The 24,644-nt window shown below is 42.1% G+C and overlaps 1 long non-coding RNA gene across 1 annotated transcript in view; it reads left to right on the top strand.

Annotated features, from left to right (window-relative positions):
• LOC134757049 (uncharacterized) overlaps nucleotides 1–24,644 on the top strand; it is a 99,482-nt gene that overhangs the window by 23,889 nt on the left and 50,949 nt on the right. Inside the window, exon 4 of the long non-coding RNA XR_010130664.1 lies at nucleotides 10,274–10,340. This is a non-coding gene — a long non-coding RNA (uncharacterized lncRNA). The remainder of the gene's footprint in view (nucleotides 1–10,273; nucleotides 10,341–24,644) is intronic.

Here is a 24,644-nt window from a genome sequence, read left to right as displayed (position 1 = left end):
TTGCCTTCCATTGCTTGGTTTGTGCATTTTGTCCAATTCTTTGCTCAACACACCAAAAACCTGTACAACTCCTAGTCAAGATCCTCCACCAGTAACAGTCAGTAATATCATTATGGGCCCCCTGATGGGTGGTAAATGTTGACAAACATTGGCAGCAAGTTACACATTCATCATCAACTTTTTTAAGAAGTAAAAATGTATTAAAGTTTTGGTTAAACATAGACCACCATTTTTGTAGATTTTTGCTACCAAGAGTTTACCAAAAACAAATAAATAAGCCAGGCATGGTAGCTTATGCCTGTAATCCTAGCACTTTGGGAGGCCAAAGCAGGCAGATTGCTCGAGTCCAAGAGCTAGAGACCAGCTGGACAAGATAGGGGGAGCCTGGGCAAGATAGGGAGATCCCGTCTCTGCAAAAAATTAGCCAGGCATGATGGTGCATGCCTGTAGTCCCAGCTACTCAGGAGGCTGAGGCAGGAGGATTGCTTGAGCCTAGGAGGCAGAGGTTGCAATGAGATGTAATTGCACCACTGCATTCCAGCCTGGGTGATAGAGAAAGACCCTATCTCAATAAATAAATAACTAGTTGTAGTCGTTTAACCATAAAATAAATGATAATGCCAGAGTATTCAGACTACTTTTCCTATTCTCCATGGCAGAATAGCACAGCCTCTACTTCTATAAACATTTTGTGTAAACCTATCTTATAATCCCACATTTCTCAATGACCACAGCGACCAGCAGCCTAGTGGCCATAGCACAGGCCTCTGTCCAACTGTGTGGTAAACCAAGTGTCTGATGAGGGCAGTAACATTGAATCTATCTTCCACCACCATCTGAAATTGGATGGAGTTAGCCATCTCCAGCTAGTTGCATCTGAGCACACCTTGTTTTATCAACAAACACCTGCACTGTCCTTGAAAGAGAGCATTCCATCTAGAAGTGGGTTATTGCTGGTTGCCTTCCACATTAACCACATGCTAAAGAATTCTGCTCACTGCAGGTGTGTATCCCACACTTCTAGATGAGAGTATGGTGGAAGCTGGAAATATGAAGTGGAAATCATCTTGGTTGATGTTAGTGCAATTATTAATAATAATAGTTTGTTTAAAAATCAAAAATCTAGAACAAATGATTACACTGAGCAGGACACCAGCAGAATAGTCATAAACTGGGACAGATCCATGAAAACTGCTATTGTCACCCTATCAATGGGGGAATTTATACTGGAAAGACTGACCGTCACCCTTAATCAACACTAGCAACACTGAAGGTGGAACAGGCATACGTCATGTGCCTCCTGTGTGCTGTAATATGAAATGCGAAGTACCACCTACGAAGTTTTGCTGCTAAAAATTAAAAAAAAAATTCTGAATCAAATCAACTTCCCTGGCACTTCCAGGAAATGTGATGGACAACTTAAATGACACCGCAAGAAAGCAAACAAACAATTCTAGAATATGGGCATTCTGTGGGAAAACTATCTTGGTTTCTTCAACAAGTAACTGGAATTTAAAAAAACATATGCAGCAGGAGAAACAGGGAAACAGGGAAACTGCTCTTGGGTTAAAGAGACAGTAGATCCAATTACCAAATATAATAAGAGGATCTTATTTAGATCCCAGTTTAAATAACCGACACTAAAAAGCCATTTTGAGGCAATCAAGATGTCAGAAGGTACCAGGAATTATTGTTACTTTTCATGCAATCGTTGTGTTATTTTTTAAAATGTTCTGTTTTCATGAATTTCTGCTGAATTATACGGTGATGATATAATGTGCTTTCTGAGATTTGCTCTAAAATACCTCCGCAGAGAACACATGATGGACAAATGAAGCAAGTGTAGCACAATCATGCTAAGTCTAGAAACTGGGTATTGGATAGATGGAAACTTATTATACTATGAATATGCATAGAGCATGAATATTACTCTATGCATAATGTAACAATTGATATCATTGATTACATTTATGATTATTATATTCATGTAACAACTAATATATAATTAATATTAAAATGTAATATTAGGCCTTATTATACTATTCTTTCCTCTTTTATGCATATTTTATATTTTGTCTTTGAAATTAAAAGTTTAAATGTTGAATAAGGTAGGGCAAAGAATGTTTTAAGCTCTCCCTCTGTTTTTCAATCAATCCATTAGTCAATGCTGCTTCAGTTAATCAAAGAGCCAGGATTCTTTCAAGACAGCTAGAAGAGATTTTGAATGCTACCACTACAAAGAAATGATAATGTTTAAAGTGTGCATATGGTAATTACCCTGATTTGATGTATACAACTACACATGCATTGAAACATCACACTGTACCCCATAAATATGTTATTATTGAGTCAATTATAAATTTTTTTAATTAATTTTTTTCAATAATAGCAAAGATTTTACCAATTAGTTAGACTGTAATGTTTCTATTTTATCACCTGCTGAAAGCAATGGAAACCACTTTTCCTTCATTTTCTTCTTGTTACAATTACAGTTAGAATGTGTTGTTTGCTATCCATTTTCTTTCAGGCCATTCTGCGTTTTAGCTGGTGGGCATTCATATTAGCTTTTATCACCCAACTTGGCCTTATAAAACCCAGCCAAGATGTTGGAAATGAACTGAACTTCCTGGGCCATCCAACAATGTTTTACCTGCCCCACCAATCTCTTTGTTGTGGGTTCTTAGGGTCTGATTGCCTTTATTTAATTTATTAAAGGCTTCCTTCCATCGACAGCTCTTCCCTCTGACGTCTCTGGCCATGGGCTCCCATTCTGTATTCTGTGAAAGATGGTTTCCTGACAGCTAATGTCCTTGACCAACATGTCCAGCTTTCTTCTCTCTGCCATGTGTCACGTCTCTTGGTCTGACAAACGTCACTTGCCTCCTACCAGATCTGTTTCTTTGGAGCCCACCCATTCTACTTGTCAGTCCTAGCCCATTCCATCTTGGTCATACAGGAAAGATGATATTTGTCTGGGTGTTTTTTTGTTTGTTGGTTGATTTGGATTTTTTTTGAGACAGAGTCTCACTTTGTCACCCAGGCTGGAGTGCAATCTCGACTGCAACCTCCACCTCCCGGATTCAAGGAATTTTCATGTCTCAGCCTCCTGAGCAGCTGGAATTACAGGGGCCCACCACCACGCCTGGCAATTTTTGTATTTTTAATAGAGACGGAGTTTTGCCATGTTGGCCAGGCTGGTCTTTAACTCGTGACCACAAATGATCCGCCTCCTTGGTTTCCCAAAGTGCTGGGATTACAGGCGTGAGCCACTGTGCTGGGCCACTGTCTAGATGTTTCTAAATCTGCAAGGTTTTATTATTTTCCATACTCTGTGCATTTGTATAAAATCATCAGAGGCCAGAAATATTGTTTCCAATCATTTGGCTTTTTTTTCTTTTTTTTTTTCTTTTTTCTGGAAGCACTTGTAACTCCTCTCTTTTTAGTCTTCTAAATCACCTAGCAGCCTTCCTGATACATAGCAGATACTGCATAAATATTTTTGCGGCGAAAATATTATATATGCCCACCATTCTGTAGCATCCAGGATTAGAAATATTTTCTATTTCTCCTCAGTAAGTGCTTATTTAAAGCTATTAGAATCCAGCTGGGCAAATCTCCCACCAAATACAGTCTTTCAGGTCTATTGAGATGCATTTTATTCTTCAGCAGGCTCTTGCCTACCCCCACCTCATCTCCAGTATTAAGAGCCAAAGTTCAGAAAACTACCACTAGCTGTGACTGTAATCAAGTTATTTAACTTCTCTGTGCCTTTGTTGAGGAACTGTAAAAGAATAATCATGTCTACCTCATAAAAAATCAAACAAGCTAATGAATACAAAGCACTTAAAACAGTGCCTGACAAATAGTAAGTATCCAGCAGATGTTAGCACGTATTATTATTACTGGAATCACTAAGCTGTTACTGCCTTGACGCTGGTTGTTTTCATCTTTGACTGACATTGAATTTTTTTTTAATAGCAAAGAGGTGTTAAGGTAATGAGGACAAAAAATCCAAATCCTGAATATGAAAGCAACATTAGCAGAATTCCGGGACATGTGCCAACAGACCAGCAGGCAGCACCAGCATTTTATCCCTATTAAAAGACTTGTTCATCTACAAAGTGATGCCTGCAAGCAGCCTCTGGAAGCAGCTGCAGGTTAGTCCTCTGAATTTAAAGGTTATTTGCTGACTGGGACATCCTGCCCACTCAATAGTTAGGGGAAGGAATAAAGAGAAGGCCTATAAGACCAGAAGAAAGCACCTTTAACTTGTCTAAAATGAAAAATTAAATCACCCCTTTCCCTGAATGTTATTTTCCAAGATAGGAAGGATGGGCTGAAGATGTTGTTTTGCCAAAAACCCAGTGCCAAGGATGAAAAGTTTTGATATGCACATTAAGAAAAATGTGTAGGAAGGTGAGCCTTCCAGAAATGTGGCTAAAAATACTCAGGACCAGACTCAGAACTGAGACAGAACTTAGAGGTCATCTCATTTATTTCCATTACTTTACGGGTGAGGAAACGGTCCCAGTGAGATTAGTACTGTACCAAACCCAGATCTCCCCTTTTCCCATTTTAAGCAACCCCTGATGGTTCAGTTAGACCAAAGGTACACTATTCAAATCACAGTAGAAGAGGCAGATACTCTATTAAAGACCTAATGGACAAAAATATCCTTTATAACTTTTGGAAGAATGAAATAGAAAAATATAAACCAACATATGGAACATAATAAAGAAAACACGGAAAGACTCCTCCCAAACATTACCCAGTATGAAATGCTGCCAGAAAAAATCATTCCTAGAATTTTCATATGTATCCCAAATCATATAATTTCCAGCAAGTCCTTCTCTTCATTTCTCCAGGATAAACTTAGTGGACTCCAACTTACTGTCATCGTTTCCAGTGTTCTTTATTGCTTCCAAAACCCTAGCCAGAGGTTTTATTCACTGTGGATGCCCTCTACCAAGTCTGAGAGCTAAGAAGGGCATTGAGAAGAGGTGTGGAGCAGAAGATTTAAAGATATAGTCATTATATATAAGCTATTTATTTCAAAGGGGCTTAAACATTTGATGGATAGGTGGATGGATGGGTGGGTGGGTCAGTGTGTTTCAAGTTTTTTGAGAGGTCCTATAGCATCCCGGTTGAGAGTACAGTTTCTCGAGTCAGAATGCCTGACCTTAAATCCCAGCTCCATAATTTTCTGGTTATGTGATTTTTGGTGGGGTACTTAATCTCTACATATCTCAGTTTGTTTTTTTGTTTTTGTTTTTTTTTGAGACGGAGTCTCACTCTGTCACCAGGCTGGAGTTCAGTGGCGCAATCTCAGCTCACTGCAACCTCTGCCTCCTAGGTTCAAGCAATTCTCATGCCTCAGCCTCCCAAGTAGCTGGAATTACAGGCACACACCACCACACTCAGCTAATTTTTGTATTTTTAGCAGAGACAGGGTTTCACCATGTTGGCCAGGATGGTCTTGAACTCCTGACCTCATGATCTGCCCGCCTTGGCCTCCCAAAGTGCTGGGATTACAGGCGTGAGCCACCGTGCCCAGCCTATCTCAGTTTCTTCATCTGTAAAATAGGTGTGATGGGGAACTTAGCTCAAACTGTTTTGAAGATTAAATGTGTTAATGCGCATACAGCCCACAGAAAGTTCTCTGGCATACAGCAAAGATGTCATTAAACCTTCGCTACTACTATCCAGTGGTCACTCGTCTGGCAAACACAGTTATCTGGAAAAGTGCCAAAGTAAACCTTTCAACAAAACCTGGGCACCACGTCTTGGCTGCTTAAGTCATAGACAAGCTTCATCTTGTTTTACAATAAATTCTAACAAGTATATCTGCCCTCCCTGTACAGAAAGTTAAAGTAACACATAATTGTCTTCCTCCAGATGCCAGCCCCAGAAGCAGCTCCATAATTACTCATGCAAACTACTTTTGTGGAACACCTACAGTCTCCATAGCACAGTGAGAAGACCAGATATTTTCCGTACTCCAGGAGGTCACAATCTGGTAGAGAAAACAAGTTATACACAAATGCGTAGGTGACACCATAAGAGTTAAAGAAGCAAGTGCAAGAGCAGATTGGGTGTGTTCCATGTTAACCAAGCAACACAGAGGAACAAGTGTTGCTTCTGGGTGTAGGGAGGCCCATGGGCCATGGTAGACAGGAAGCTAGAGCTGCCAATATACAGACAGGAGGAACCTCCACTCACACTCCAAGATGAATACCACTAGGCTGCCAAAAAATTAAAATGATGATTTTTGGAGGAAGACATGCATACACAAACCTGTGTGTGGAAACCAGACATAAACCCACAGACCATCAGTCAGTATCACAGACAAGGCTGCATGAGTCACCATAGGGTTCCTTTATGGCTGTGTCTCCTTAACGGGGGGCACTGGGCCTCCAAGAGCACCAGGATTTCTTCCAACTTTCCAAGCTGTGAGGCCCCACCTCTGCAACTGTCAGCTTCCCCTGCCCTGCCCTGGCTCTTCCTAAGACTGCAGAAGCCTATCATGAATGCACATTTCCTAAACTGTAGACTCATTCCTTTAATAACTCTTAATGTCAATTTAGCCAGCACAGCCTGTGCAGCAATTTACGACTGAGTAGGAGGCAGAACAAAGTTGGGCTAAGCAGGATGAGTAAGCTTTCCCAAGCCTCCCTTCTATTAGCTGGGTTGGCAAGGGACTTGGTGAAGGCTTTAAAACTCATATTGAAAATGACTGGTTTTTCCAGGCTGTCCGTGCATGGTTCAGCCGTTTTGTAATGATTAGCAGGTCTGTCTCACCTGCAGAAAGTTTGCAATGGTCACTTTCCTACTGGGGTGGTTGGCAAGAGCTGCCCAGAGCTGGTCCCCATGGGGACACTCATGGAAGTGGCCCTGCCATCCTCAAAATCCCAGCGTCTTTTCTAAGAGGCATCAGAAAACAGTCTTGCACTTAGAGTCAGAAAGACCATTGGTCATCAGCCTGGACCCAGGGTCTCTGACATGAGGCTGTGCTTAAAAGCTGACTGTTAGTTGCCTGAATATGCTGGAGAAGGGCCCAGGCCTATGGCTCTGGGTTTGTCAGCATCCATGGTCTAGTCTGTCCAGGAAAGCTACAGGACTTTCCACCTCCCTCCCTCACTGCTGGGGAAATGGTCCATTTTTAAGACATTTACCTGAGATGATCCCTTGAACATACTGCTGGTCTCTTAAAACTTGGCCCGAAAATCACTGAAAAAAATTATAGAAATGAAGGAAATCTGTGTGGAGTGAAGAGGAAGCTGGAAGCGAAGCACTGCCATTTCTAAGTAATTTGGGTTGGAAAGAGAGGAAGACATTGGAGGACACTGTTTCTGGAAAACCACTCAAATGGGCCATTTGGGTATGTAAATATCAAGCCAGGACCATAATTGGAGAAGAGGCTTTTGAGACACAGCTGTGGTTCTGGAGACTGAAATGCTCTTTGTGCTCACAAAAAAATATTATCTGCATGTAAAGTACACTTTCTACTCTATACATTGAGTTGCCTTTGGGGAAATTTTACTTCATTTTATATTTTAAGAATGGTTTGAGTCATTTTTATGCAGGAAAATTGCTGTTTGTTCTTGGGTTGATATGCATGCTTTTGTTTAATCGGTGGCTGTCAGAGAATTGGGGGTAAGGCTCAGAAGCTAAAGGAGATGCTCTTGAGGAATGAAATGAAAACTCAAGCACCAACCATGTAGCTTCAGAAGTCTGGAAGGGGCCACGCTCTGCGGTTTTGGTTGGACTATTCCTGCACCCCAGGAATGGCAGCTCTGAGAGCTTCAGAGACAGGCTTCTGGTGAGGACATGGGTATTCTCACCAGGGACATCATCACGATGGCTGACAGGGACACTCGACAGCTTCCTGGACTGTGTCATGAACCAAAGGAGCCAGAGCCTTGAGAGACAATCCCCTTGGCAAAGTCATTGGCATTATCACCAAGAACATATTGGCCAGTTCCAGCGCTGTGGATGTTGACTAGAACGGGAGCCAGAAAGGGAGAGAAAGAACCCAAATTCTGGAATGCCAACTTGGAATCAATCACTCAGAAATAATTGGTATCATCTTTGAGGGATGTTAAGAACTTGTGGGCAAGATGATGGCCTAAGGTTATCATTTGTATTCCCAACCTGGTGAAACTTATGCCAGCTCCGTTGTCTTTGAAAAGGCATATCTATTCCCAGTTCTACTACTAATTGCATATGGCTTTTGTTAAACTGCCTTAGATATTTGAGTTCTGTTTTTCAGTTAGCCCTGGGTGATATTTTTCCACTTGTTCTGGAGCCTGAAGGTAACAGGGACTAGATTGCCTTCAGTGAAGGAAAAGGAAATGTAGGGGTCTATTGCCTGGAAACATAATTCAAAAGATGACATATGATAAAACAGAATGGGACATATGAGTAAGAAACCCATGCAAATGGAGAATAAAGGTAGAAACATTGTAGGAAACTATCTCATCTGGATTCTCCCAGACACAGACTCTGAGACAAAGATTTGAGCATAAGTAGTTTATTTGGAAGTCACAAGCAAAAATTGCAGAGAAGTAGAAAAGTGATACAGACAGGAAAAAGCGGCGAATAAAGTGTGCATATTAAACCAGCTGAAACAATGGGCAGCTACCGAGTAATCCCACAGGAAAACTCTAAGAAACTGCAAATTACATGCCTCAAAGCTATCCTACTTGACTGATGAAGGACCTGGGGTATTTATACATTCACTTCTGTCTGCCTTTGGGCTGAGGGCTGATCCCAGAGAGCTGTTAATTCCCCAGTATTTCCAGCTTGCTGGGCAAGCAGGCAGAGCAGCTTTCTGCACTTGTAAGAAAAGTTCTCTAGTGCAGAGAAGTAGATACTGGGAGTTGAAAGTCATCCAGAATGCAATGAAATGCTAGGATCTCAGATAGGTGAGCAGGGCACTGAGAGAGGCTGTCACAGTCCAGCCCTTGTATCACTCAGATCCACTTGTGCCACTTTTTTTTTAAGGCAAGGTCACAGGGTCCTACTTCAACCACCGGGTTCCCAGACCTATGTATTCTACCTATGAGAAAAATGTATACTAGTCATTGGTTTAAAGTATTTACTCCATCTTGAAGAATGGTGTCCCATCCTTTCTGGGTATCATCTCTAAGTTGACAAGTAATCTGCACCTTTAAGAAGCCATCCCAACATTCTATCAGGCCAGCCACTTCTGAATGATGTGGAATACAGTAGCACCAGTGGAGGGCAAGGTCATGTGCCCATTGTCACATTCCTTCACTGTAAAGTGGGTCATTTAGTCTGAGGTGGTATGGTGTGGGATCCCATGATGACAAATCAAAAAGACTGAGAACATTTGTAGAGTCATGCTAGCTGAAACACTAAAGGCAGGAAAGGAAACCCATACCTAGAGTTTGAAATCATCCCAGTAGGATGACTCAGCATGCCTTCCAGGATGGAAGAGTCCTAATGTAATCAATCTGCAACCAGATAGCTGGTTGGTCTCCTAGCAGGTGATTCCATATCAAGGAATCTAGCTACTATCATTGTTGACTGTCAGAACTGTCAGCAGCCAGTCTTGGCTGCTGACAGTTCGGATGGTCAGCAGTGATAGAAGCTAGATCAGCCTTGCAATTAATCCCATGTTCTTGGGCCCATGCATAGCCTCTGTCTCCACCTCCATTACTAACATGCCCACAGCCTCATTATGCAATAACTAGGGTGACCAAGGAAAGGGTCCACACTGATTTCCGCTGAATGCATCGTCCTACTCCCTTGGTTGTTCTGTGCCTCCTGTGCAGACGATGCTTCTCATTGGCATTGATGAGAACACAAAGGTCCTCACACTCCCCTAGATGTATCACACACCTCTTATTTAGACATCTTGTTTCTGAGCTTCCAATCTTGCCTATCCTAAGCCTCTGGCTGAACAGCTAAGCCATTCAATGCTGCTTATTAATCTGAGTGTTTCCTTACCTCAGACTTCTCCCTCCACATAAAATTGATTGCCAGGCATGTTATTCTAAGCTCTGCCCACTGGGAGAATTTCCCCTACCACTGTCTTTCAGAGCGATTACTGAGCAGAGCTGTAATGTAGCAACATACCAATTGAACCAACTCATTGAGCTGACCCACCCATGAACAAGGTCCAAGACTTTTCCTCCTTCATCAGCTGGTCCTAGGGAAGCACCAATAAGACCATAGTGCAGACACTGGTGCAAAAGAGATAGGTGTACATAGATACGGACGATTTATTCTTATAACTTGTGTTTTTCAGAGATGCCCAGGTCCCAAATGTAATAATTCCATGGTATGATGGGTTGCTGCTGCACCTGTCTGATTTGGTAAGTCTGAAAATACCCAAGATATGACGGAAGACTCCAGCCACTTGCTGTCACAAGGTCAGTTGTTCAGTCTATACCAAGGCCCAGTAGCATGCCAAGAACTGCTTCTCAAGTGCTGAATAGTTCTGTGGTACAGATGGCAAGGTCTTGCTCTAGAACTCTAGGATTCTGCCCTGCAACCCTCCCAGTGATGTTTGTCAAAGACACCATAAAACATTCTGGTACACCATAGCTACATCATAGAGCATCAGTTTGCCCCAGGCAACTGGATTGCTAAAATTTCACTAATCTGAGAGGCCCCTGGATTTTTTAGATTTATTTCCTATTTTCTGATGTATGGGTGTCCTAACAGGGCATCCAAAGTATTTGCCGCCTGCTCCTCCAGATCTAAATTAACATGTCCAAGATCGAAACACCAGCAGATTTGGTGTCTGGTTAGGGTTCATTCCTCATAGACAGCACATTCTCATTGCATCCTCACCTGGTGGAAGGGGCTAGCTAGCTCTTTGTGGTCTCCTTCATAAGGGTATTCATTTCAATGATGAGGACTCTGCCCTCATGACATAATCACCTTCCAAAGACCCCACCTCCTTATATCATCACCTTGGGGGTTAGGATTTCAATATATGGATTTGTATTGGATACAAATATTCAGACAATAGCAAAAGCATAGTCTTGAAATATTGGATACAAATATTCAGACAATAGCAAAAGCATAGGTCTGAGACATGGCAAGGAATGTATCCTGCTGTCCATTACAAGTAAATTTAAACTGCTTCAGATCCTTCCTCTTGATAGAAATTGAAAAGCATGCATTTGCCAGATTGATAGCTACATATTAAGTGACAGAGGCTGGGCTAATTTGTTCAAGTAAAGATACAATATATACACAACTATAATTTGGAGCTACCACTCGATTAAATTCACAGCAGCCGTTGTCAGGCAGATGACTTGCATGGGGATAAGGTCAAGACAACCATCCCTGCAAATCTCTGGGGCAGGGGTTGGGGCAGTGGCGGATACTAATTTTTGCCATCCCACCAAAATGAGATTTTGTTTTTGACTTATTATCTTAGCTGGAGATGTGGGAATGGGCGGGGGTCATCTCAGAGGCCTCCACTTGGCATTCCCTATGAGTCAGAGAACCACAAGTAAAATAACCAATCTGAGGCTTCTGTCTACTAATACATCCATTTACATTATACACCCAAGGACCAGGGAAATGACCACAGGTGGGTCAGTAGACTCTGGACCAGTTGTGACATGGGCTTGGACTCTGTCTATCAGCAGACTTTCAAATGCTTCAAATCTGATGGCCTGGGGAGGTGGACGGGGCTATGACGTACTGGATTTCCTAGTGTTGCAGGTCTGCTCTGGGGGGAAAATATCTGAGAAAAACCCTCATGTATAGGAAGCATATTTGGGCATGATCTGGGAAACAACACCTATCAGGGAATTAGATAGCAGACCTGGGCAGGGAAAGAAGTTGAACCATGAAACAATTGCAAGAGAGGCCCCAGCAGACACCACAGGGAGCTCTGAAACGGGGAGGGCCTTTCATAGATGTCACCAATTGAGGCCACATTGTCTGGCCTTCGAAACATCACCTTGACCCGTCATTAACTGTGGGCTTCACCCAGGGTAGGCCTCAGCCAGCAGCCAGCAGCAGCCAGCAACCCTAGCAGCTAGGAAAATAAGCTCTTCCGTCCCAGAGGGGGCACCTGGGTGACCAGCACAGACTCCACTATAGTGCAGCCCTTGTACTGCTTGTATTCACTTGACTTGTAGAGTAAGTTTACCCCCTCTGGGAATAGCTCCTTTAGGATTCTGAATGTTAACAGGACAAAAACTACAGTCCCAGCTGCTGCAGGTTGTCACAGACCCCAAGTGATATTCATGATTTCCTTCCTCTACCACCCATTCTACATTTCCCTCACCCTAGACTAGTGTGTCTGCTGTTCTAGTGACTCGCCTGGTGGAGTGAACCAGAACTTCCTTCCTGAGGGGTCTGAGTCCTAGTCACCATGGCTTCTCAGGCCATGGCCTCTTGCCACTGTCCTTATCCATTTACTATCAAAATTGGGCAAAGTCTGCCACGTCCAGGCCCCAGAGCCCTTTCTCCTCTGGACCCCACTCAAAGCTGGAAGCTTTCCACATCCTTCAATCAATGGGTCTGAGCATTATGCCCAAGTGTGGACTATGCTTTCTCCACACACCTAAAAGGCCAATCAGGCATTGTGCTTCCTTTCTACTAGTGGAAGGTACAAGAAGAAATAATCCATTCTTTATTTTGGAGGGATATCCCGGCATGCCTCAGACCACTGGACCTCTAACATTTCATTGCCCAGGTGGCCTCTGAAACCTTATTGGGTTTATCTTTTACCCTCTGGAGTGCATGTGTCTTATCAAGGCCTCCTACATACTTGCCACTTCTTGCTCATCAGTTCAATTAACGTAATTCCTCAGCATACTAGACCAGTATAATGTTTTCTAGAATGTCCAGATAGTCTGGGTCCCATGGGACTATATTATGACAGAGGGCATGAGTTAGCATAAAACCTAGAGAAAGACTGTAAATCCATACTGTTGTTTGTCACACGTTAATGCAAACTGCTTCTGGTATTCTTTCCTGAAATGGAGAGAAGACAACACATTTGCTAGATGAATGGCCATATTCCATGAGCCAGAGGCCATGTTCATCTACCATAGTAATGATACTACATCTAGCCCAGTAGCTGTAATTAGGGCTTTAACCTAGTTGATTTGGTGGGAGCCCACTCCTGGGATCCAGTGTAGGAGACAGTCAAGTGAGCAACGTGTACACGTGAGGGGGTAATCACTTGCGCATCCTTTAGATTTTTTTAACTAATTTATTTATGTATTTGTTTTAGAGACAGGGTCTCACTCTGCTGCCCAGGCTGGAGTACAGTGATATGATCATAGCTTGCTGCAGCCTTGAACTCCTGGGCTCAAGTGATCCTCTTGCCTTAGTCTCCTGAGTAGCTGGTACTACAGGTAACCTGCCACCATACCCAGCTAATTTTTAAACTTTTTTTTGTAGTTCACTATGTTGCCTAGGCTGGATTCAAACTCCTGGCCTCAAGTGATCCTCTCATCTCGGTCTCCCAATGTGCTGGGATTACAGGTGTGAGCCACAATGCCCTGACCTGAGATCTTTAAAAGTGGCACTATCTCTACCATTCAACCCCAGATACAATATGATTTTTGTTTTACTATCTTTGGGGACAGAGTGAAGATTCAGCGGTTTCCACTGGGTCTTCCCCACTATATTACCTTTTTCTTTGAGACGGAGTTTCACTCTTGTCACCCAGTCTGGAGTGCAATGGCGCAATCTTGGCTCCCTGCAACCTCTGCCTCCCGGGTTCAAGCAATTCTCCTGCCTCAACCTCCCGAGTAGCTGGCACTACAGGCGCCCGCCACCATGCCTGGCTAATTTTTGTATTTTTAATAGAGACGGGTTTTATCATGTTTCCCAGGCTGGTCTCGAACCCCTGACCTTAGGTGATCCACCCTCCTCAGCCTCCCAAAGTGCTGGGATTACAGGCATGAGCCACCGCGCCTGGCCTATATTAGCTTTTATAGCATAGTTTTGGGCTCAAATGTGGGAATTCTTTAAACTACCAAGTATGTGGTAGTTTACATACTACCATACTACCATATTTGAATGTGGACACACATTCAAATATGTGTCCAGGAACCAGAGAAGTGACCACCAGGAGGGAGCTTGGGTTCGATAAGAGAGCCATGAAACAAATCTGAGCCAGGTCTCCATTCACTAGCCAGCCTCCATAGGTCCCCACTCTCATAGGGTGGCCACGATGATGCTTCAGTTGCAGGTACCAATGACTCAAAACCTGTGTCCAACAGTCCTTGAAACAGCTGGTTATCCCTTTCCATGGTGTACAATTACCCAAGTAAATGGCCATAGGTCCCTGGAGGAAGGAGTGGGAGACTTATCATATGTACTTGCTGTGGTGTGGCAGGGTTGTTCCTCCTGGGGACCCAGCCTCATTTGAAAACCGGTTCAAATGAGGAAACAGGGCAAGGGATTACGCTATTTTATTGGGGCAGCTGCCTTCAGCCTCATGGTAATCTATCCTTGATTTCTTTTACTTGCTTCAGTTGAACAATACCCTTGTTGACAGCCCATCTCTCTTGCCCATAGGACACCATGTCCCATTACTCATCTCTATAGCTCAGCATCACATGCCCATGAGGCGGCTTTCAACTTTGATGCTCATTAAGAACGTTGTGCCATCTGGCCTCTGTTATTCAGAGTCTTATCCGCATTACTATCAAGGAGCCCAGTTATTTAACAGAATTGCCTACCAGCAGCCTGGGTGGTGGCCCTCACCGGTGCATTACCTGTCTCTTTGGTAAACATGGTGTCCCCTGGGATTGGCTGGTGGGTTTTTCACCTTTGTGTAGCATGTTAACTCTATCCTGCCCACTTCTCTACACCTTTTGGTCTTAGACAGTGGAAGAAGTTCACTGTCTGCCACAGCAATTCTGACATTTCTACTTCATTTTGTTTGGACCATCGCTTTTTCCAAGCTACCACCACAAGCCATACTAGCACCATGTCAGGGTGTTAAGTCCTTATCCCTAGAGAATGCTAACGTATCAATAAACTTTCCCTTCCCAAGTGTGTGTTCTGCCACCCTTGAACCATTCCTCAGAATCTAGTGCCACATAGACTTTCTCAGCTCCTGCCAGTAAATGTGGAGGACATGTGGCTCTTTCAGTGAGTGCCTTTCCTCCCTAAACAGAACCAATCCTTATGCAGCCAGATTGGCTTGACACTTGAACCCATTATTCATCTGACAGCCTGGAGAGGAGGTGGAAATAGATCCTGAGAGAAGTATACATTGTATTGCAAGGCAGAGGTCTCTTCATTATGTTTAAGCAAGGAAGGTGCTAGCCTTTATCAGGCTTGAGTGGACTACTTCTGCAGGCCCAGAAGGTTCAGGGAGATGTGGGAATTCACTATTGTCACAGGAAACATGCATGTCTTTAGAATTTCTTTTTTTTTTTTTCTTTTTTTTTTTCAAGAGAGAGTCTCGCTCTGTCACCCAGGCCAGAGTGCAATGGCTCGATCGGCTCATTGCAACCTCCGCCTCCCAGGTTCAAGTGGTACTCCTGCCTAAGCTTCCTGAGTAGCTGAGATTACAGGCACCCACCGTCACACCCAGCTAATTTTTGTATTTTAGTAGAGATGGGGGTTTCACCATGTTGGCCAGGCTGGTCTCGAACTCCTGACCTCGTGATCCACCCGCCTCGGTCTCCCAAAATGCTGGGATTACAGGCATGAGCCACCACGCCCAGCCTCTACATTTCTGATAAATTGTGTTTCTCATGGAATTTGTCCTTTTTAAGTTATCATGTTTTTTGCATAAAGAGTTTCATAACATTTCCCTTAATATTCTTTAATGTCTATAGGATCTGAGATAATATTGCCTCTTTCATTCCTCATATTTCTGAATGAATATATATTTATCATTATGCAATGTCTCTCTTCATCTCTGATGATATTTCTTACCTTCAAATCCACTCTAATTTTAATTTTATGCTTACCATTGTATGGTATATCTTTTTCCATCCCTTTACATTCAATCTTTGTGTCTTTATATTTAAAGTGCATCTTTTGTAAATAGCACATATTTGAATCTTATTTTTCATATAGTCTGACAATATCTTTCCTTAACTGAAATGACTAGCTATTTACACTTAATATAATTACTGATAGGGTTGGTTTTGAGTCCATCATATTGCTATTTGTTTCCTCTTTTGCTGTGTGGTTTTTATTCCTCTGATCTTTCTTTCCTAGTTTATCATAGGTTAATTGCCTATTTTTAGTATTTCATTTTAATTCCTCTTTTTTTAGATATACCTTTTGATTGCTCTAGAGATTATAATATTCATCCTTAATTCAGCTCAGTTTACTTAGAGTTAAAATTTTACCACTTTACATGGAAATGTAAAAATTTACAACTTACAACTAGGAAGATGGTCCCCATATACTCCCATTCTTCGTGCTGTTATTGTAATATTCTTTACTTCTACATATTTTATAAATGACAATACAATATCCTTTTTGTTTTAAACACTGAATTGTCTTTTTAAAAAATTAAGGGAAACAAATAGTCTTCATATTCACATATGTAATTTCCATTAGGTTTTCTTCATTCCTTCCCATAAATCCAAATTCCTCTCTGGTTGCACTTTACTTCAGTCTGAAAACCTTCCTGTAGCATTTCTTATGCAGGTCTCCTGGTGATGAATTCTCTCAGCTTTTATGTGAACTGCTTTTATTTCACATCATATTTTTAAAATATTGTCATTAGGTATAAAATTCAATGCTAACAGGTTTTTTTATTTCAGTTTAACATACTTAAATTTGGTAGGCTTTTTAAAAAAAATCCTGATTGGGGTCTACTAAGCTTCTTGGATCTATAGGTTGAGTTTTTCGCTAAATTTTAGAACTTTTCAGCCATTAATTCTTCAAATATTCCTCAAATATTTTTTCTTACCTATTTTCTCTCTTTTATACTCCTGGAGCCCCCATTACATGCATGTTAGATCACTCAATATTATCTCCTGATTCACTGAGACTCTGTGTCTTCTTTTCAGTCCCTTTTCTTTATGTTCTTAAGATTAAATAATTTTTATGGATACGTCTTTAAATATACCAACACTTTATTCTGCAGTCTCCAGTCAGCTATTGATCCCACACAGTTAATTTTTACTTCAGATATTTTTCTTATAATACTATAATTTATATTCAGATCTTTCTTCTGGTTTCCATTTCTCTACAAAGATTCTCCATCTGTGCAGTTATTACAACCATCTTTTCCTTTAATCTTTGAACAGAGCTATAATAGCTACTTTAAAGTCCTCCTCTGTTCATTTCAACATCTGTGTTATCTCAACAATATGTTTAAATGAACTGTTTTCATTTCTTGACTATGGGTTACATCTTCCTGTTTATTCACATGTCCAGTAATTTTTATTGTAAACTAGATGTTGTAATGGAATGTTATATGGAATCTGTATTATGTCATTTTCTGTTAAAAGGTGGTGAATTTTTTTCTGGTACAAAGTTAAATAACTGTTGGCTTCTTTTATCTTGTTAGGTTCAACAAGATAGTTTTAGTTTAATTCTGTTAAGTTGTACCTTAGGCAATTCAGGCTGCTATAAAAAATTACCATAGACTGAGTGGCTTCAATAACAAACATTTATTTCTCACAGTTCTGGAGGATGCGATATCCAAAACCAGGGCACCAGCAGGTCCAGTGACTGATGAGGGCACTCTTCCTGGTTTTCAGACAGCCACCTTGTTGTACGCTCACATGGCCAAGACAGAGATTCTCTTTCTCATGTTTCTTTCTATAAGGCACTACTCCCATTCATGTGGGCTCTATCTTTATGAGCTAATTACCTCATAAAGTCCCCACCTCCTAATACGATCACACTGAGGGTAGGATTTCAACATATGAATTTGGGTGGGAGAGGGGACACAAACGTTCAGTCTATAACAGGATAGGTCTAGTTTGGTTTTGCCCTTAGTCCTAAGACATAATCTTATGCTAGGGCATGGTTCTTAATCAATGTGTGGCCTCTCTTGAGTCTCCACTTATTGCCTGAGACACTCAGTATGGTCTCCCCACTCTGGCTTAGCTAGAGTTTCCATGCCTCCTAACACTGTGGCACATCTGGTATCTCTCTCTAGCTCTCAGACATACAGTAGCTCCCAGTTTGACTTGTGAAGTCTTGCTGTGTGTGTTAAATGCCAGCTCTTAGCCACAGACCTATGGTGAATTCCACACAGAATTCCAAAGTTTCCATCCTACACGCTTCCCTTTTTTGGTACCCTAGTCACCAATTTCAGCTGCTTTAAGAACCAATTCCAGTATCTGCCATCCCTGCTCAGAAAGACTGCTACTATGCTTGGGTTCTGCCTCCCTGAAGCATAGTATGGAAAGTGTTCCTGGTTAGAGAACCAGGAAGAATGTAGGGCTCACCACATGTGTTCCCCTACTCTCAGGGATCACAGTCCTTCTTTACCTTTGTCCAGTGACTGGAGGTAATTGCCTTGTATATTCTGTCTAGTTTTATCATTGTTTATGGTGAAGGATAAGTCTCATACAAATTATTCTCTGTGGCTAGAAAATCATATCTCCTGTTTTGCATGTATTTAATTTTTAAATATTTACAGCCCGATGAAATAGATATTATCATACTTACTTTACAGATGAGAAAATTGATTCTCATAAATCACAAATAACTTGCCCCAGATCACACAACTAATAAATGGTAGACTCATAATTTAACTCTAGATCTTTCTGATGGCCAAAGCCTTGGATTTACCACTATATCAAATTTCTTGGTAGGGCCCTGATGAAATAGTGGTATTTATACTTCCTTTTAGAGGAATGTGAAGATCTGTCTTTATTCTTCATGCTCAGGTCTTCATGAATTTTCCCTTATGTAATTAGAATTTATTTTTAAAGAGAAACAGTTTACTCTAAAGAGTCAGAAATAAATAAGTTATTTTAAAACAGCAACAGCTTCCTGTGGGACAAATAGAAATATCAGAGAGCTTCCATGGGGAACTCCCAAAGCATTTTTGGCTGATAGTTAAACTGTTAAAGTGAGGGTAATGGCTGGAATGTAAAAGATCCAGAGTTGAGAGATGATGAGCAGGAAGCGAATTCAGATGGGAACCCTAAAAGCACACGGAGAAAGATGAATGAAATAAAACTGGAATCCCAGAGGAGGAGTATGAAAGTACAAAGGGAAGTGAGAGAGAATTCTAGAAGAGCCAATAAAGTGATGGCAGCTGGATTGTTAGCCTTAGTGAAGCTGCGACCATAAGTCCAGCAGAGCCAGAGGCTGAAAGTCTTTGAGAAGGGTACGAGGGCCTTCAATTGTGATCTCTGCAGCAAAAGAACCATCACCCCCTTGTGGTGATAGGACCCCTGCTTGCATCCCAAAGCCAAACCATCTTGGTCATAGCTGAATTAATTTATTATTCTTCCTATTTTTTTTTCCAGAGACAAGGTCTCACTCTGTCACCTAGCCTAGAGTACAGTGGCGTGATCATGGCATACTGCAACCTCAAACTCCTGAGCTCCTCGAGGGATTCTCCTGCCTCAGCCTCCCGAGTAGCTGGGAGTAGAGGCATTAACCACCATGCTGGAGTGTTTGTTTTTTTGTTTTGTGGTTTTTTTTTTAGAGATGGTGGTCTCTCTATGTTGCACAGGCTTGTCTCCATCTTCTGGCCTCAAGCACTTTGTCTACCTCTGCCTCCCAAAGTGTTGGGATTGCAGACATGAGCAACCATGCCTGGCCTATTATTCTTTCTATAGCACATATGGTCTACACCAGTGGTTTTCAATCCTACTGCATGTTAGACTAATATAAGGAGTTTTCTAAAAGCCCTCAATCATGAGTCTTACTCCAGACAAATTAAATCAGAATATCTAGGGGCGTGGCCCCGATACTAATAACATTTTAAAAGCCCTCTAGGAGATCCTAATACATCTTCAAGGTTGAGACAACCCCTTTGCAAAATTATCAGGAAGAACCCCCTTGCCTGAACATTTATTCTTACATTGAAAATATGGCTGCTGTGTTGAGGACACCAAGTTGGACAAGGAATCAGCTCAATCAATTTCAAATAGAACACGATGTGTCTTCACCTAGACACCTGTTGAATTAGGGTTCTCTACAGGGACGGAACTAATAAGATATATATATATATGTATAGGGGAGTTTATTATTAACTTACATGATCACAAGGTCCCACAGTAGGCTGCCTGCAAGCTGAGGAGAAGGAGAGCCAGTCCAAGTATCAAAACTGAAGAACTTGGAGTCTGATGTTCGAGGGCAGGAAGCATCCAGCATGGGAGAAAGATGTAGGCTGGCAGGGTAGGCCAGTCTCACCTTTTCACATTTTTCTTCATGCTTTCTATTCGCTGGTGGCTGATTAGATTATGCCCACCAGAATAAGGGTGTATCTGCCTTCCCAGTCCACTGACTCAAATGTTAATCTCTTTTGGCAACACCCACCCAGACACACCCAGGATCAATACTTTGTATCCTTCAATCCAATCAAGTTGACACTCAGTATTAACCATTACAACTGTCAAAAGCTATGAAAATATCCCCTTCACCAATGTGGAAAATATATTTTAAAAAATAAGGCCTGGTTTCTGCCTTTACTATTGAAAAAGTGAGACATCAGTAGACAAGCAACAAAAAGATGTATGTGCCAGATGTACATTACAGCAGTCTCCTCTATTACACCATGTGTGCTTCTGAAAAACCTGGGGTTCTGCACAAGTACACACTAGAAATAACAGACCTTGGGGGAAAAGGGTTAGGTGAAAACCATTCAAGAAGTATATAACTTTGCATCTAAACTAGTTACAAAAAGAGTAAAAATTCTAACAAAATTAGGAGCATAGTTAAGACCCTCCCAGCATTTGCACCCAGAATTAGCCAATTAATCCTGTGCAGTGTTCAACCCAGGGATACCATGATCTCCTTCAAGATGTAGATTCTGGATGCCATTTGTTTCTTACAGAAATCTGTTTTTTATAATTAAACATCTGATCTGGAATGTGGCTTTCTTTAACAACCCATTGTCTTAACACATGGGTAAATGTCTTTGCAGCTTCTTCATCAACACAGCTTCACTAAACACCTAAAGGTACAAAGAATAGTGGTGCCTGAGGTCACCAAATGATAAGGTTTGGCTGTGTCTCCACCCAAATCTCATCCTGAGTTGTAGTTCCCATAATCCCCATACATCCTGGGAGTGACTAGATGGAGATAACTGAATCATGGGGGCAGTTCCCCCATTCTGTTCTCATGATAGTGAGTTAGTCCTCACAAGATTTAATGGTTTTATAAGGGACTTTCCCCTTCGCTGATTTTCTCTCTCCTGCCACCATGTGAAGAAAGACGTGTTTGCTTCCCCTTCCACCATGATCGTAAGTTTCCTGAGGCCTCCTCAGCCATGCTGAACTCTGAGTCAATTAAACCTCTTTCCTTTATAAATTACCCAGCATTGGGTATGTCTTTATTGGCAGCATTAGAACAGACTAATATACCAAACTAGCCACTACTTGCACTAAAGGAAGGCACTTCTATAGATCTTTGGCTGTTTCCTTAATGTCTTCATATATTGCTCTCTAATTATGAGAAGGCATGCTCTTGATTTCTGGAAAACATTAGCATACTGAAAAAAGTCACAGGGAACTATCACTATTCCTCAGTTGTACTGAAATTACTTCCTATTTCCAGTAACACTTGAAGAAATTCACATAAAAGAAACCAGTGTAGAGTAGGATGGACTATATCAACAAAACTCTCTGAGTCCTAAAGTGGAAGCAATGGCTTCCATCAGGAAACGAAAAAGGCTTCAGGGGAGAGGTGCCATCTCATTCAACCTTGAAGAATGAACAGCAATTCAACAGCTGCATTTAAGTGGAAGGCCTTCCACAAAGAATAGGAGAGAAGGGAGGGGAGCCAGCAGCAAGCCCAATAACAGACTGAGGCCAGAGAGAAGAGAGACGTGAAGAGTATGTGGAGGCTTGAACTTTATCCTGTGTGACATGCGGAGTTTTCCACAATTTGGGGGCAGAGAGTGACATGATTGAAATATAACAGCAGCAGGCAGAATTGACCAGAGAGGAGACAGAATAGAAAAATGAATTCTCAGGAAGGCATTACCAATTGTTCTGATAGACACCTGTTTAGGCAAGGCAAGATGTCAAGACTCACCCCTTCACTTACACCCAATTTCCAGTGGAGCTCAAGTGATCTGCACATGAACTTGAACTTGACACAGTGGTGCTTGTGCAGACTAAAAGGAACCATCCAGCAACCTGACATTCACTCTCCTCTCCTACAGCCCAGAAATACCAGATTGCAGTCTGAGTGGAAAATCCACTTTCTCAATGACAGTCCATAAAATATAAATACTATATCCACACTCTGCATAATGCCCCGCGTGGTCAGTCCTGAGCCTCTGACACAGAGCACGCTCTGGAATGCAGGAGTGCCAGAAGAGCAGCAAGCACTTGCTCAGGGACCCACCAGTCCCCTTCAAGAACAAGGATTGCTAACTGCTCCACTTTACGTTTTGGCAGCACCTACCTCTACACTTAGTATCACCTTTCACCAATTCTAGAAGGCACCCTCTCAGAAATATGATCCAGTGACCTGAGATCAAAGGACCATCACTCAGCAAATGGTCAGCAACTAACTTCCGGGTTCTACCCCGAATATGAAAGACGGAAAGATCTGCTTATTGCTGCCCTCAAAGAGCTCCTGGCCTAGTGCGGGAAACAAATCTACAAACATAATTATCACCCAGTATTATCCATATTATGCTGCCGGTGCTTGCCAAGAGCTCACAAGGAGAGAATGGTTAATCTGTGTGAATGACAGAAGCCTGCGGAGGATGGGATTGACATCATCTCAAAAGGTGAGAGCAGGAGTCTGCATGCAAGGTAGGGACCCTTTCCAGAGCAAAAGCCCAGAGGCAAAGGAGAGGATCCAGAGGCTGGAAGCAGGGAGAAGCTTTCCTTTGACTGATTTACTTGAGAGAAAGGCAAGAGATGAGATAAGCAGGTAGAGGAAGACAATGAAGCCATGTGTATTGATCTTCTAGGGTTGCTGTGATGAAGTACCATAAACAGAGTGGCTTAAATAACAGAAATGTGTTGTCTCACAGTCTGGGAGCTAGAAATTCAAGATCAAAGTGTTGGCAGGATCATGATTTATCTGAAGGCTGCAGGAGTGATTCCTTCCTTGCCTCTTCTTAGTTTTTGATGGTTGTCAGCAATTCTTGGCCTTCCTTGGCTGGTAGACACACCACTCCAATCTCCCCCTTTGTCTCCACATTGTCTTCTTTCCTGTGTGCCTGTCTCTGTCCAAATTTCTCTTTTTTGTTATTGTTTGTTTTCTCTGAGACAGTGGCTCGCTCTGTTGCCCAGACTGGAGTGCAGTGGTGCGATCATAGCTCACTGCAGCCTCAAACTCCTGAGCTCAAGTGATCCTCCCACCTCAGCCTCCCACGGAGCTGGAACTACAGGTGTATGCCTCTGATTTCTTTTTCTTAGAGACTGGGTCTCACTACATTGCCCAACTGGTCCCAAACTCCTGAGCTCAAGTGATCCTCTCACCTCAGCCTCTCAAAGTGCTGGGATTACAGGTATGAACCACCATGCCCAGCCTCCCTTTTCTTATCAGGACAACAATTGTTGGACTAAAGCCCACCCTAATCCCCTATGACCTCGTTTTCATTTGACTGTATCTGCAAAGACTCTATTTCTAAATCAGGTCTCAATTGCAGATATTGGGCATTAGGTCTTGAGCTTATCTTTTTGGGGACAAAATTTAACCCATAACACCATGTTAAGAAGTTTAGACTTAATTCCACAAGTGTAGGGAAATGGAATAGGTTTTCCACAGGAGATTAATATGCATATTTAGACTTTCCCATTAAAAAGAACACAATGATGTTAATGAGCAAGATGGATGGAAGGGGAGGGTGACGGACTTGAGGCAAGAAAACCATCTAGAAGGTGAGGTGGTCATTCAGGTGAAAAGGTTTTAGGAGGTGGTTTCACTTATCCAGCAGAGAGGAAAACGTGCTGTATGAGAGCAGTAATAATGGAGTCAGAGAGGAAGGAAGGATATGAGAGGTACAAAAGAAGCCAAACCAACTGACCTGGTAATTGACTTGGAAGTAGGGGGTAAAAGAGAGGAGGCAAGGTTGACACCAGGCTTTTAACTTGGATGACTGGGCAGATGCCACTAACCAAGGGAGCAAACACAAAAGCAAACAAGCTTGGAGAAGCTAGTGAGTTTGGTTTTGAACATGTGGAGTTTGAGGTTTCTGTGCGATCACCAAGTGCATATGCCCAGTAGACAGGAGTGCAAGGCAGGAGCCCACAATAGTGTAGGAGCTGGAGATGTGTATTGGGAGTCACCAATATGTACAAAGCACTGAGATTATAGGCATAACCATGATAATTCAATCAGGAGAATAAGTGGGGTGAAACGGAAAGTGGTATGTAAGGAGATCCCTGGACAACACTGAGTTTAAGAAATAAGCTGAGGAATAAGAGTACATAAAAGAGGCAGAGAAAGAATAATCTAATTGGTAAGAGGTGATCCAAGAAAGAGAAAGGAGTCACAGAACCAAAGTGACCCTGGGTCTAATCAGCTCGCCCTTAGCATCTCACTCCCTGCTGTGTTATTCTGTA

Source organism: Gorilla gorilla, chromosome 14, assembly GCF_029281585.2.
Source record: "Gorilla gorilla gorilla isolate KB3781 chromosome 14, NHGRI_mGorGor1-v2.1_pri, whole genome shotgun sequence".
In the NCBI taxonomy this organism is placed as follows: Eukaryota; Metazoa; Chordata; class Mammalia; order Primates; family Hominidae; genus Gorilla; species Gorilla gorilla.
This window is presented reverse-complemented; position numbering and strand designations above follow the sequence as displayed.